The 14,465-nt window shown below is 35.6% G+C and overlaps 1 protein-coding gene across 2 annotated transcripts in view; it reads right to left on the minus strand.

The window, feature by feature from the left end:
* The window catches only part of LOC149532726 (uncharacterized), a 203,607-nt gene extending 192,409 nt beyond the window's left edge, over positions 1–11,198 (minus strand). For both annotated transcript variants that reach the window (XM_089807366.1, XM_089807365.1), the window contains exon 1: positions 10,975–11,198. The gene's annotated coding sequence lies outside the window, so the exon portion shown is untranslated. The remainder of the gene's footprint in view (positions 1–10,974) is intronic.
* Between the last annotated feature and the right edge of the window lie 3,267 nt (positions 11,199–14,465).

Here is a 14,465-nt window from a genome sequence, read left to right on the forward strand (position 1 = left end):
TACATACAGAGCATAAGATAAGACAAGACGATTTACAATGTACCCAGACGGGGTATAAATACTTTCCGCCGAACCTTCCCAAAGGAGTCCATCGGCTACAAAATCTTTACCGATGACAACACCCTGTCGGCTACAGTTTCTATTGTCGGTTACCAAATACAAAATCTCCGACGGCATAACCCAATTGGCTACAGAATACAAAATCTACCAACTACATCATCCCCCCCAAAAAAAAAAGTCGTCTCCTAACAACTAACAAAATAGGAGACAACCCTCATACAACAAAACAAAAATACTAGAGAGAAGGTGGTGCCGCTGAAGCATGCTGCTAACGACACAACTCATACACTTGATTTGTCTAGATGCGCAGATCCTCCTGAATCTGTGAATTAACCTCTACGGCCTCCTTCAGAAGAAGCGTTGCACCGATAGCCTGCTTCTGGCTAACAGCAACTCCTGTTCTGCTGCATCCTTATCCCGTACAGCTGCTTCCTTATCCCGCAACAAAGCTGCCCTCTCAGCTGCCCATGCTGCCTGCTGACTGGCCAAATCCACCACTAACTTCTCTCTAGCCTCCATCTCAACCGCCAGAGATCTCTTAGCCGCAATCCTCGGCAATGGCGCCAAATGTTTACCGCATAGGTTAATTAAGAAATGTACACAGCTAATGAACACGAACAGCAACAGTACTCCTTTATTCGCATATGCCAAGAGGTTACATACAGAGCATAAGATAAGACAAAACAATTTACAATGTACCCAGACGGGGTATAAATACTTTCCGCCGAACCTTCCCGAAGGAGTCCGTCGGCTACAAAATCTTTACCGATGGCAACACCCTGTCAACTACAATTTCTATTGTCGGCTACCAAATACAAAATCTCCGACAGCATAACCCAGACGGCTACAGAATACAAATCTGCCGACTACAAAGGAGGTTGAACTAATTCTATACAATTTTTAGATAAGTTTTCTATGATTGTATTTTGAATTTTAATCATGAATTGTTATATCACTACAATAATAGCATTGCTCTCTATTATAGTTGATTGAATGAGCTTTTAGTATCTCTCTTGGTTGCAAGACACAACAAGAATCAATGAAATGAGGATGTTGCTTACTGAATTGAATTGATGATACATATTTGTGTTCAAATATGAAATTCAGAGGGAGCTTGTGATTCAGACGAAGATGTCCAGCCTCAAAGGGAGGTTACATCAACTATCTTATTGTGGTGATCAAAGCCATCCCTGTCGAAAGGGAGTCTTTGTTGCGAGAGTATAGTCTTTGTTGAGAGAGTATCCCAATCATTTTGTATGCATGTTGAATGAGTTTCCTTCTCTATCATAAGATAATGATATTGTAGGATTTTGCGACTCTTGTTGGAAACAAGTCTCGACTGTGCTTTCTTGTTGATTATGAGTTTTTATAATGTGAAATTAATAATAAGTTGTTAGGACAACTTAATAAAATTTTCGCTTATGAGAGATTCATAGTGAACATCATGTAGAGAGAGTCCATAATGTCATCACATTGAGAGATTCCGTGATGGGAGTTGAAAATCATGTTAAGAGAGTCCATGATGTTATTGCATACAAGATCTCTAACAGAAATACTGGTAAAGATAATTACAGTCTTACCTTTCTTAATGCTGATGTATAAATCTTCAGATTCAATCTTCAATAGCCAATGCTAACAATGTGTACTTTGAAACTATAGGTTAAAAAACGATCCTGGGACTGCAAATATGTCGGTACTTGATATTGCATTGTCTCTAAGTTCAGTGAGCATATATATCATATAGAAGAGACATGACTAGTTAAGGATACCAAGCCCAATACTTACCGTAAGCTTTGATTAGTTAAGGATACCAAGCCCGATACTTATCGGGTGTTATACACAGCAATACAACAAGCCCGATACTTATCGAGTGTTTGCATGAATTAAGACATAGCAAGATCAGTGATAAGAACCTGATCCCTGATCGATGTAACAGCAAGTGTCATCAGCCAACCCGATATGAATCGGAGGCAATCATAAACGTATATTTTATCCAACAAAAGTTATAAAACATTAACACTACCTCATAGCTAGGGAGGATAAACATACGATCATATATCACTTCAATATAAGAATATCGTTGATCAAAAAATATTCAACATTTCGATATCACTGTTGATATCACAAGTATTGGCCTCCTAGAATATCGACATCCAATATTCACCAAGTACTCAATTAAAGTGTGATATCACATTTGACATCACGAGTAATGGTCTCCGTGAATATCATATGATATTCACCATTTACTCAAAAAATAAAATTTGATATCAAGAGTATTGGCCTCCCAGAATATCAAAGATATTCACCAAATACTCTGAGTAATGGCCTCCCAGAATGTTGACATGCAAGACATTCACCATTTACTCAATTTGTTTGATCTCATAATACAAATTATTGTAAGATCGTCACCTTACAATAACTTCTCCAAATACAGGTGACATCGTTTGGAAGTTGTCACTTCCTCATGATGTACACAAGGGTAGGCCCATCATTTTTATATATAAGGATGTTTTCAGCTCCCTATGAATATCAATCATCAGAGCTCCTTATAAACCCCCTCTTCCTGTAATAACATTCTCAAAACAAAAAGGTCATGACACATAGGAATAATGATTAAAAGTAAATACACATAGATAGCATAGTACAATAATTTGATATTCTAAGACTCCATCTTAGAAATTTTAGCAAGCTTATTTTACACTTCTATGAATATATAAAGAGAACTCCCTCTTAATCCATTACTTCATACATGTTAAGGATATTCAAAGTTTCTTTAGAATGGACATTTCTCTAGATCTATAGCAAAATCACTGACTTTGGCAAAAGCTACTTGATGTTTCAGTCTATCAAGGCATTTGAATGCTGAGTGACCATAGTTGTCACATCTAAAGCACTACATTTAATAGTAATCAACATGTCTTCTTTTCCTTTTGAATTTAGGTTTCTTGTTTTTATCAACTTGGGTTGTGAGAGCTTGAATATCACCTCCAATAGGAATATCACCTTGAGATATTAACATGCCCTCCCTTGTATTCAGTCATCCTTTAGTCAACCAAGTTTAGGACGCTTTGATCGAGCACATACCCATTGTCCGAACTATTTCCATGATGATGGCAGACCCTTGAGAGCTATTATTGTTAATTCTTTTTCATCATAAATCTGGGCAATTTTGGAGAGTTGGTTTCTTAGTTCTGTTATCCTCATGAAATATGAGGCAACAGATTCTCCTATTTTCATTTTGATGTTGGAAAGATTGTCTTTCAAGGTTATAATTCTCGTTGTATTGTTTATCTCAAACATTTCTGCAAAAGCTTTAAGCATTTTGGTTGCTATGTCTAATTCGGAGATAGTAGGGAGTAGATGATCCCTAACACCATCCACAATTAATTTCATGGCTTTAGAGTTATCTTTTTCCCATTTAATTAATTTGTCATTTCCTTTTGATTGGTCAAATTTTTCAATGAATTGCTTTAGGTCTTTATCTTTTAAGGTTAACTTCATTCGTAATTTCCATGTTGCATAATTTGAATCACCGTCAAGTCTATCCTCCACTTTTATACCACTCACCATTTTGAAGGAAACAAAACTTTGAATATTTTAGGGCACTTGAGCAAAATAAATCTAATTGGAATCGTCTCTTAAACCTGCTCTAATACCATGTTATTGCAAACAGGATCTCTGAAAGAAATACTGGTAAATATAATTACAGTCTTACCTTTCTTAATGCTGATGTATAAATCTTCAAATTCAATCTTCAATGGCCAATGCTAACAATGTGTACTTTGAAACTGCAGATTAAAGAACAATCTTGGGACTGCAAATATGTTGGTACTTGGTATTGCATTGTCTCCAAGTTTTGTGAGCATATATATCATATAGAATAGACATGACCCTACGTGGTCATGATTCATACCATAAGCTTTGATTAGTTAAGGATAAAAAGCCCGATACTTATCGGGTGTTATACACAGCAATACAACAAGTCCGATACTTATCAAGTTTTTGCATGAAGTTAAGACATAGCAAGACCAGTGATAAGAACCCGATCCTTGATCGGTAGAACAGCAAGTGTTATCAGCCAACCCAATATGAATCGGAGGCAATCATAAAACTCAAATACTTACACACACACACACACACACACACACAGATATATATGTGTGTATATTTTATCCGATAGAAGCTATAAAACATTAACACATGATTGTATCACGTTGAGAGAGTCCGTGATAAAATGCTAGTTGTAAACCTTAGTAGTTTGTCATGTTGAGAGATTCCATGACAGCATCACGTTGAGCAAGTCCATTATGAAAACTAATTGTGATTTTTACAGGTTTGTCGTGTTGAGAAATCTCATTACAGCATCACGTTGAGAGATTTTGTGATGAAATCTAATTGTGATTCTTGCAGGTTTGTCATATTGCGAGATTCCATGACAACATCATGTTGATCGAGTCCGTGATGAAAGTTGATTGTGATTCTTCTAGTTGTTTCATGCTGAGTGATTTCATGAATTATGTTTTGGATCTATGTGATCAAAATTTATCATTGATATTTTTGGTTGCAGCCTCGTGTGACTGTTTAGCTAAAGATCTCTCTCTCACTAAGTGGGAGTGTTAGAGAACGTAGCTGCAATAGAGATCTTTATCTCTAGAAATATGGAGATTATTATCATTATGGTACCTTCAGCTGAAAAGGACATGTATGATAAATTGTAATATTAAATATAAAGATGTCTGTCATACAACATGCGTTGAGGCATGGAAATATGTAGAGTTGTATTTGAAAATAAAGAGTTGTATTTTGAGAAACTGAAGAGACTTTTGGTTGTAATGTGAAGAGTCCTCTCTATGTGTTATATATATTGCATCAAGGGAAAGGCATTCTACACTTGAGTGTTTTATTATCGATAAAGTGATCTTGTGTTGTGTGGCTGGGTTTTTCCCTTCATTTTGGAAGGGTTTTGCTAGTGTAACTTTTGTGTGTCTTTTGTATCTTTTGGCTCTTTATTATTGCTGTCTATCTAATATTTGTGGGCTAAAACTGAACACTCACGAGAATCCTTTTGCTATAAAAAAGAATTTGGAAAATGAAGGAAACAGAATGGCAATTTGATTAATAATTGCTCACCTTGTATTTGGACTGGAACCAAACATTCGCTTCACCAGGGCAATACCTGATCTAGTGATCTCTCAGTGGAAGATAGTGATTGACAGCAGTTTGTGTTGATAACAAATTGAAGGGAACAGTAACTTAGATGGAATCAATGGCATCACTATTTGTGTTATTTGTTCTACAGCAACAAACCGAGAATACAAGATGTATTCCATGTCCAAATCATACAAACAAGTGGGTCTGGCGCTCAATGAAGTGGCTTCTTTGCTAGTTTGTTTGTTCTGTAGCGTACACAGTTGATTGGGCAAGGATGTCTGGAGCCTTCAGGCGCAAACACCTTAAGCAAAGCAGGAGTCATTTGGTCCAATAATCTATTCACAGCCACATGATGGCAAATGAAGAAGAAACCATTGTATTTGGGTTGAGACAAATACTTACAGGCCAGGAGTATGTTCAGAGACCGCTAGAAGGGTTGAATGCTTCTTCTCATTTTGTCAATGCTATTGGATGATACAGAAATAGAAATTGGTTGAAAAGGGTTGAATGCTTCTCTTCATTCTCAAAGGATGTTGTAAACTCCTAGTGGATGTTGATACGGATGCTTGTGTGTCCAAGAATTGAACCCAAACACTGATGGAAAATACAGACCAACTACTAGTGGTGCCTACTCAGCATGACATGTAAGTTCAGACAAATCAGAATCACTTGTTGCTACCATCGTTTTTTCCCAGAACTGTAAATATATTCAATCCAGAAGTTGGGAGCATGTTATTTCACTGTTAGCATAATAAATGTACACTCCAGACACAAGGTTTAATGATAGAATCTTGTGTATGCTCCATTGAATAGAGATGCAAGATATCATTTTCTTCCAGAAACTTCAGTATTTGTTTTTTGTTTTTTGTTTTTGAGGATTAGAAACAGAGTGCAGTACTAAGAGTTGTTTGCAAAGGTATCCTTCTTTATTATCACAATTATTTGGAAGGTTGCTTAATGACTTTCTCTGCTATTTAGTTGGTTATATTGTATCACAAACATTTAATTCAAGAGCATGATTGAGACAATGCAAACAGTGATCTATACACAGCTTCTAATTGCAAAGTATTTGTTTAAATGTTTAACACAATCACATAAGAAGTATGATAATCGTTTGATAAAATACACTTTAAGAGGAAAGTTCAGAATAAAGTAATGTCAACTGATTGACGAAATTTCTGAATACTGATTCACCAATTAGTTCATCCATATATTATCAGATTGGCCAAGATTCCTTAAGGGGATTTTACATGCTTGGCCTATTGTTGAGTTTGTTGGCTCATGCTGCTTTTTACTGATCTTTGCTGTTTAATAAATTAATAAATGTTTAATTAATAGGGGAATGCCCCTATTTTGATGTGTTTTTGTTACCCGGATATGTTAGTGGGAGAGTTAAATTAATTTCAGTGATAGAGAGAGAGAGATTAATTCTCCACTATTCAAAAATCCTCTCTCCATGTACTACCTCTCTCCCCGTACTAAGAGTTTCTTTCTCCCGTACCAAGTCCATCTCTCTCTACATACTACCTCCCTCCACATACTAAAACTTCTAGAAAGAAGTTCGGATTTGGATTCCTCTCACTACTTACTAAAGTTCTTTTCTCTCTCCATGTACTAAACATACTCTCTACATACTCAAACTTTTCAATCTAATCTTAACTCAAACTTTCCAACCCAAACTCCAACTTTAAAACAACCACCAGCTGGAAATAAAGTTCACAGATATAATCTAAAAGATTGGTTTTTTCTAGAGAGGAAGCCATCCTTACAAAGTATATAGGTACCATTTGGCACTCGCAGGTCAGTCATCGTGAGTTTGAAGGTGGCATGACTTCCATTCATTATCAATGTGTATTTCCACCGATGCTTGGAATTTCACAGCAGTTTGATAGAAAAGTGAAACCATTCAAAATGTTTGCCAGAATATCTTTTGAGATTGCATAAGCATGGAAGCATAGACAATGTTCCAATTGTTTGACTGAATGCCTTGATGGGAGATTAACACAATACATTGAAAGTGTTGGAAGGAAGGAATGACATCTCAAGGAATGCCCACATCTACATCCAGCCTCACTGTGCACATATGAAAGCTTCAAAGTCTTCAATGAGGGAATTTGAAGTCTCGGGTGGCACAAGCATGACTCCAGCCTTGTTTGCAGCCCATGATATCCATACAACAAAAATGATAAGAGACGACAACCATTTGATAGAATGCTTCTCTTCTCCAAACCGCAGTGTGTCACTTCTCAATGATTCCGAGCTGTGTTGTGAGAAGACGCATGGTTAATGTTCATCTCCATACCTACGTATAGACAAGCATTCAATGTAGAAGATTATGAGTCTTGATGTATCATCCTCACATAAGTGAAATCGCAAACTTGGCCAAAGCTTGATAACATGCAGTTTGAAGAAATGAATGATAAGAGATGTGTCTATCTGTCCAATGCTATCATCAACCGGCTTTAAACCAGTTTAGTTTAGTTGATGATGCCATTTATTATGTTAAGTATGTCGTTGGTTCAGTGGTGTATCCTGTCGAGTCAGCAGATGTAGATTCAGTTAATGATTCCAGGGACTAAGGTCCTGTGATCGAGATCGGGATCCCGTGCCAGCAGTGGACTTCGCAGTGAAGACAAAGCTAGAAAGCCTAAAGCCAATAAGCCCAAGCAAGGTCAAGCCACACGGTAGTGCCAATGATTTGAAAAGATACTCAAATAGAGTGTGCAGGTCGTGTTTGAGGGAATGAGCATCATAGACAATGAATGATTCCCTAGCATCAACTCAAGCTGCTGGTGTGATATCACTAAGCATCATATAGTGTTAGAAATAAGTTATGCGAGCCGCCAAACAGGGTTTGAGGATACAAAGCAGGTTGAGAGTCATTCTCACACCTCCATCCAAGGTTATACTTTTCCCTTACAATGAAATTAGAACTTTGAGATATGCAAAAGTGACAACACAGGCAAACTATTTGTCAGAATGTATTCACTTTCAGCTACAACGTAGACAAGACGTGATATGTTCAAAATCATGGGCAAGGCATGTAACCCGTATGGCAAAACTTTCCTACTTCTCCAACCCATAGCCTTGATGGGGAGATGAATAACAAGGCATGTGAACTATTTAATCAAATGTTTTCAAGCCAATAAAAGCCGCAAGTGTAAGGTCTTGGAAGGACAACACTGGCAGGCACGCAAACTATTTGATAATATGCCCAGTGCAAAGTTTGGAGTGCCTTTACCTGTAGATGTAAGGCAGTTACCATTAAAAAGAATAAATCACTATTGTTGGTTATAATACATTGGGGAGCCATCATCACAAGGAGCAAAACAAAATGGTTGCAGAACATGCACAAAATCTAGTTGATAAGGAGCTCTTAAAACCGCTTGAAGAATATGAACATGTGTCAAGAAGATGAGGCTATAGGTACGGAATGAATGAAATCCACTCTGTCAACTTCCTAAGCTCACAGTAAAGTGTATGGACTACACATAAAAGGTCCATTTGATCTTGTAATTCTCCAATGAATTTTTATGCAAGAGACGGTAAAACCCAAACTCCCTTCATATAGAAATGAGCTTGTTCAACCGGCCAATAGAATGGGAATATAAACTCGCAACATGTTAATGACAAGGTGGAGAGTTGATTCATCGGCCTATCTAGTACTCTTTGCCAATTTAATGAGAACCTTGAAAGGACATATAGCTTATTGGATTGGTACATGGTTGGAAGAGCGTTTGCAGAGAAATTGATCAAACAAGTTGTCATTTCTTGGAGCCATTACAATTGACATTGGCAAGGTACCTCTTCTACAAATGGTTGCATATTTACTCATGAGACATTTTGTACATAGGGAACATGGATTTGTTTGGGCGACGATAGGGAATTGTATTGGAGATTGTAAGAAAGTTGCCCAAGTTGACCAAAGGATCCTCATGAAAGGGTTATACAATTTGCTATTAAAATGGATAATGATAATGATGCAATTAAAGAGTACATTTATAAAGAGGTTGGTTACTGGAGAGTCTACAACCTTTGTCTTGAGAGATGCAGCATGCAACTTATCATAAATCAACTCTCCTACAAAATCAATAGTCGTCATGTTACTTATCATGTAAAAGTGATCATGTCACTTATTGTAACTAGAGTTAGGATCTAGAGTTTCCATTCGTATGAGTTAGAGTTAGAGTTGGTTTTCAAATGCATGCCAAATTCAAAACTCTTAACTTTTTGAGTGGTTACGAACCCAAAAAGTTATTTAAGCTAGAATGGCTATAAATTGTCGAATATCATTGTAATAAAGGACTTTTTGGACTTGGAGATAGGGACCACTTATGTTTTGATAACAAGGCAATTTTTGGAAAGTGTGTACAATTGTTCTTCTTGTAATCAATCATTTCTTATGTTCTTGGTGCTAAGAAATAAAACGAAGTACATTTCGCGTTCTCTTTTCTATTGAATCTAAATTGTTAAAGTGTTGATTCATCAATCTAAATATTTTCATGGTATGGTGTAAATATTCACGAATCACCGAATTAGCATTGTGTTGATGATAGCTCTCAAGCGTAGTTCTTGTTTGTTTTCATTAGCAGTCTACATCAATTTCATGGAAACATTGAAGTCATGTGGTGTATTTGTCATCAATAGTTTCCTTTCTATATTTGAAGTTGTAATCGTGTTTATTTGAAAAATCAAAAATTTATCTTACAAGGGAGCTGCCCTTCTAAACGCAAAGGAAGATTGTAATCTAATAATGATCGATTTCAATCTCTCCAACTGTTGGCACAGTTGTCACTATTCACAGGGCGGACAGGGTCAATTTCAGAAGTAACTATCACAATGACAAATCTGCTTACCAACAATTTTAATAAATTTTGTAAGTGGTATTAAGCTCCTCGACTGGAAGGAGGAATCTTGAATTTAAACTATTTAATAAAAAGTTTTTGGCTTAGACCTTTTATCTATCTAAAAAACATTATCCCTCTATTTTTTTTTTCAATCTTAAAAACTCTTCATGCTAATAGTTTTCGGTAAAAATATTTGTTTACTTTCAAATTGTAATCTAATTGGAGATGCTTATTGAGGTACACATGGGTAAATTCCCTAGGAAAAGAGCTATAACCGATGTAAAAGTATTCCTAAGCTGAGGAGATACCGCAATATAACAGATAAAACCCATGAGCTTTGGCCAGTGCAAAATCTAATGTCAAAACACAAAATATAAGAATCATCAAAATATATATCAACCTAATAAAAAGAGCTCACATGACCGGCAAATTAAAAGTCATATATGTCCAAGCCACAAAGCGTTCAGAGCTCCGAGCTTCATAATTAACATTGTTTTCTAATTAGAAACAAAATGGGTGGCCAATAAATTAACAGCACAGTTGATAACTAATAAGATTAATAGCACAGTGGGTGGTTCACAAAATAAATCAATCAATATTGCAAAAAAAGGTAGACAAAACTTTGGAAGAATTCAGCACTTGCCAGTGAAATTAATCTACATGCATACGTAATTTTTAGTGCATAGCATCACAAGAACCAGACAATGAAACAATAGCAAAACAAAATTCCACAAATCCTTCCCAGAGAAACCAAGACTACATACATTCACAACAAAAATTACCAATCGAACTGACACAATACAAAACCCTCTTCAACAAACTCGTCCAGAAAATGATAACCATTTGCAAATTATAACACAATGTTCTGATAAAGCGCGAAAAGAAAAGCACAGGAGCGAAGAACAAAAAAACTCACATAAATAGAAACTTGAACCTGAAAAACCCTCAGGAGCGGAATATCATATGTAAATCTAACTGATAACGTGGGAAAGTCTAGAAGCAATCTTGGCAACTAGGGCACCTGCGAGTAACATCTAAGCTTCAAAGTCAATTCAGGAGATCCATTTTTGCTCGCCTATCCAGCAACTGATCATCTTTTGTAGCGTTCTGCACCAATACTCTGTGCTTTACATGTTCTAGACAAGTCTTCGTAAGGGTGTGGGACAGTTTTGCATCCCTTCAACCTTGTCGCAGCTTTCAAGGCACAAAAATGCCTACATGTGTTGGAGAAGTAAGCAATTCGTGAACTAAAAAATTACCAGAAATTTTAAAAGCTCGGTAGAAAGCTGAAAGGAGACCGTTTGAATAATTTATGGGTTTCGGAGAATTTTAGTAAACCTGTAAAGTGTCCGTAAAATAATGCAGTTAAAAGAATTTTGCAAATTTTACAACTTCGAATAAGATACTCAAGAAGGAAAATAGAGATTTATATAAATAGAAAGGAAGGATAGTAAGAAAGAGCTAAAAAGAACAAGGACGCAAAGCGTCAAGTAGCAGTTTTGATAGTGTTTTATATATTGGATATGCAATAGGATAAAGCAAAATGTGCAATTTTTGTTGTATTTCAATAATAATTTACATTAGCAAAGCATGTACTCAATTATGTTATGCAACTTGATAGAGAAATACTATGTCTTATAGCATATCAATGCATACACATTATTTCATTATACATATATGACACAGAGAGTGTACTTGGATATGAGACTCATGCGTATACATTGTTTGATTACACACCTTTCTTTATATTGACTAGTGTCTTTTGTAACTACCATTAATTATAGCTTGATATGTCATTATAGCTATCCATGATACCTGCAAATTTCATTTTGTGCATGTTAGTGTATTGTGATTATGTCTCATAATAAGTTGCTTCTAATATTTTAAATAATTTGTGACTAGTCATGTTTACCTTTTGTTTTGAGAAATTGTTCAATCTCCATTTGTCACAACATGATTGATAGCATTGTTCTGGTTTAAGGTGAATTGACCTTTGACGATGAAATCTCGAAGGATAAAGATGAACTTTGATTTGTCTTGTCTATAGTATTCAACTTTTGTGTCTTTTAGGCTTGGTAGTAGTTGTTCAACAATGCACTTGTCTATTGAAGACTGGATAATTTGTTTGTTTTCAGTTGTGATGATAGTCTTTAGGTATAATGAATATACATATGGAACCTCTTGATTGCATCTATTGCAATGAGCTGTTTTGTCTTCTAGCATTCCATAATCCTCAAATTTTAAGTTGCATTGGAAACAAAATGCATGAAATGGATTTGTGAATGCATTGGCTACTTTGAGAACTCCATCAACCTGCAAGATATGTTTTGATATTAATGTAGCTTGTGTAAGAATTAATTAATAGTTGAAGTGTTGAATTATCTGAGTTTGCTTACCTGTAGTGTTGTTTGTAGCAATGCATTCAAGGCATCCAATGTTCTCTTGTCTTTTAGTGTACAGATGTATGTAGCAACCCCTGTGCGAAATGTTCTGTCCATGTCGTTTCATCATACAATGTTTCTAAACAACATTGCAGGAGTCTCACCTCTTTGTAATTGGATTGCTATTTGCATGGATTCTTCTTGGAATGCAGAGTTGATTTGCAACTAGTAATTGACAAAACAATTTTATTTTCTACTTTTAGAACTCTGTACTCAATAGAAACATGACTATTGTACATGTTGCATAAAAAGAAGAGCTATTTAGTGTGTTTTTAACCTATACTTTGTCATCATCATTATTTTCGTCTTTTATGTCAACAACATATTGGGAGCCAGTTTGTCGTCCTACAATTCTAGTGCACCTATTGTACCAATGGCATAGGTACTTATGCTTGTGAGTAGCTGTTTGATTGTGGAGCTTGGTATGAATTTGTATTCTTGGCAAAGTCGCGTTATAGTTTCAATTGTGCTTGAATCTTGGAGCTTCAAGATGCAATCTGAATCTCCACGGTCAAAGGTTGTTTTGTGTCCTAGTTGAAATCCTGACACTATAATGGATGTTCCTAGAACTATCTTGTTTTTGTACTCTTGCACTAGATTCCTTGTCACATTTAAAGTTATTGTTATTTCTCCTTTAGAGTCTGTCAAGTCTACACGTAGCGCCTCTCGTGTTTTGTTTTCTCTATCCAGTGTTGCTATATATACGACAAGTGTGTCTCCTTCAAAAGTGTTTCCTGCTTTTCTTGCATTCAAGTCCTCAATTGATATTGCATTGGGGTTTCCTAGTTTTGACCTGCACAAAGTATTATGGTGTTAGTCTAATATTGTAGTGGTTTGATATTTAACATTTCTTCAAATACTAGAAATTCATGTATTGATTTGTCATTTTTCATGTGGGAATTCATGTTATTGGAGATGAGAAAAGCTGAGTACCTTTTTGTTGTTTGCTCTTGCTTGATATGTGTTCCCTTTCCTGTTCTTTTGCTTCCTTCCATTATTGTGCTACACAAAAATGTAGAACATTGAAATATATACTATTAAATTAGAGTTATTGTCTTTGATACATAAAACTCTTAGGTGTAAGATGTATTTGCATTCATGTATGTGTTCTTCTATTTAATTTCGTGTTTGGTTGTCTATGTATTAGCAATCTAGAGTGGAGTATGGAACCTTATGAATGTAGCAAGGTGATCAGTCCAGTATGCTTCTACTTTGTAACAACAACATATATTACTTGAGTTTGTCTAGATGTGATCAATTGATGGATTGTATACATTTTGTGTTTTTTTTGTGATGTAATTCATGTTGTGGTATTGCATGTATTTTTGAAGATTTTCTTTCCTAGCATTTCTTGTTGACATATCAATATTGAAATCGCCTACAATGTATAGATTAGTCATTGGTTTGACATATGCAGTGACTTGTTGAATAATAGTGACATATTCTTCAATGGGTGTGTTAGGTTTTGCATAAACATTATATATATTTAGTTCATTGCTTTTGATCAAAGTTGTTATTGTAATAGATTCTATATTTGTTGTGTTATATTGCTTTATCTTTGAAATGACTAGGGTTTTTTTGGCTAGTGTCATTATACCATGTATGTGGTAGGCATTGAAGTTGTTGAAATGTTGGAATTCATTATTTATTTTAGGGATTTGCATGTGTACTTCTTGAATGCAGATGATGTCAGATGACATTAAATCATAGTCATTAGTTATATCATTTATGTGAGGCTTTAAACTACGTGTGTTTAGTGTGCATAATAGCATGGATGGTGTGTTATGACAACATGTATCATCATTCTCAAATTTTCATTTTGCACTTGATTGTAGGCGGGACATTTCAAGATGTATTCTTTCTTTGATTTTAAAAATTTTTGGTGTTAAAGGTTTTAAAAGGAATAATGAGTCAATTGTTTTAGTTCGTGATAGTGTTGTGTATGTTAATCCATGTTGTCTAACAC

Source organism: Cupressus sempervirens, chromosome 10, assembly GCF_028749045.1.
Source record: "Cupressus sempervirens isolate cs-2001-9-10 chromosome 10, ASM2874904v1, whole genome shotgun sequence".
NCBI classification, from domain to species: domain Eukaryota; kingdom Viridiplantae; phylum Streptophyta; class Pinopsida; order Cupressales; family Cupressaceae; genus Cupressus; species Cupressus sempervirens.